We start from the raw sequence: 2201 nt of genomic DNA on the forward strand, positions 1-2201 counted from the left end.
AATATTAATCAAAATTAGAATTGTTGCTGGTAAAGCTCTCATTTCTTTTTTTTTTGTTTTGTTGTTTTTGTTTTTTCTTTTTTTTAATATAAATTTATTATTTTAATTGGAGGCTAATTACTCATTTCTCAAGAGAATTAAAAAAATTTTTTTTTGAAGCATAGTTGATTTACAGTGCTGTGTTAGTTTCAGGTGAATGGCAAAGTGATTCAATTATATATGCACATGTATCTAATCTTTTTCAAATTCTTTTCCCTTATAAGTTAATACAAAATATTGAGTATAGTTTTCTGTGTTATACAGTAGGTTCTCAGTTATGTATTTTATATAAAGTAGTGTATATATATGTTAATCCCAAACTCTTAATTTATCTCTTCCAACCCCATTTTCCCCTTTAATAACCATGTTTGTTTTCTATATCTGTGGGTCTATTTCTGTTTCATATATGAGGTCATTTATATCATTTTTTAAATATTTCACATATAAGTGTTATCATATGATACTTGTCTTTTTCTGGCTTACTTCACTTAGTATGATAATCTTATGTGTGATATGCTGGAGTGTACCTGGATCACTTATTACTAATTATTGGTGGGGATAAAAGTTGAGATACTATGAAACCTCTATTTAATTCTTTTTTGGTGGAGATGCAGGGGATGGCAGTACGTCATCTGTGTAATATATCTGCAAACATCAGGATAACCCAATATGCCAAGGTATTCAGATTTTGAGAAATAAAAATTTATTTAAGTTTATATCATTATGGCAGTGTCCTCACATCAGCATATCAACTGAAGGGGGGAAAAACCCATCATCAATTACATTGGCCACCCCAAAGCAGAGAAGTAGAAAAGCTGATTTCATAATCTACCCTTCTAATTAAAAATATTTCTTTGACCCATGTTGGATATACAGAATCCAACCCTCCCCCAGCACATCCCATTCATGATGAATTGAATTCTCCATATTCTCTCTAGTGTATCAACCAAAGCATTGGTCACCTTTGGCAACTTAATTGAGTAAGCTCTGTGATGTCTCTTGCCTGAGGATTCTGTTGTTGCTATCTTTCCATCAAAGTACCTTCTTTCAGTCCAGTATTAAGACAGACCTAAAAACAACAGCTTTTTTTAAGGTCACTGACATCTTTGTGTAGTATCTAAGTTTTTCATGAAATATTTAGCATATGTGCTAAGGGCAATCTGAGATTCTATTTTAGATAAGGAATCACATTTCCTGGAAGGACAGTGGCTCTCAGGCAGCCTACTGATGTTCACATGCAGAGCTTCATTGTGCCAACTTAAAAAGTTTAAACTCAAGAAAAGTGTGTGCTGAAATCAGGTGATGCTGTTACCTCCTTCCTGGCCTTCACACCAGTTAGGGTTCAACTGGAGGAGAACGGGAAATAAATATTACGAGACTTGCTTATGATAAGAAGTTCACTTATACATCTGGGAGGGCTGGCAAGACAAGTCATAAAATCCACAGGGCAGATTATCGAGGAAGGTGAAGTTCAGACTCTTGGGCATGAGTTGAAGCTGCTATTCACAAGTGCACTATCTTCTTCACAGGAGCCTCAGATCCGCCCTTAGACTTCCACCTGATTGAACATTAGGCCCACCCAGCTTATCTAGGACAACGTCCCTTATTTAAAGTCAAATCATTATGGACTTTGATGACATCTACAAAAATATCTTCATAGCAACAATCTGGATTAGTGTTTGATTGAAAACCTGGGGGCTTATAGCCTAGGCAAGTTGTTCTATCAAAAAATTATCACACTGGCCATTTATGTTGATATGTTCTTTAACCAACACCACTATCAACAAGATGTGGTTGGGAGATAACAGGGGAAATGAGGGATCATAGCTGGTTAGATATTTAACATGGCAACCTAAGACATGCATAATTCAGCCTTCATTTAAAAAGTTAATGCCTGTTAATGCCTGTTTTCCTATAGGCACTGTGAAGCCACTCTTGATCAGATGTATGTTGGGAAGATAATCCTCGAGGTATACAAGATAGGAATGATGGGATAGATTGAGACCAATTTATTTAGGAAGTCCTTTGCAAGATACATGGGACTTCCCTGGTGGCTCAGATGGTAAAGTGTCTGCCTACAATGCGGGAGACCCAGGTTCGATCCCTGGGTTGGGAAGATCCTCTGGAGAAGGAAATGGCAACCCACTCCAGTACTCTTGCCT

Source organism: Bison bison, unplaced genomic scaffold (assembly GCF_000754665.1).
Source record: "Bison bison bison isolate TAMUID 2011002044 unplaced genomic scaffold, Bison_UMD1.0 scf7180017853155, whole genome shotgun sequence".
Lineage (NCBI taxonomy): Eukaryota > Metazoa > Chordata > Mammalia > Artiodactyla > Bovidae > Bison > Bison bison.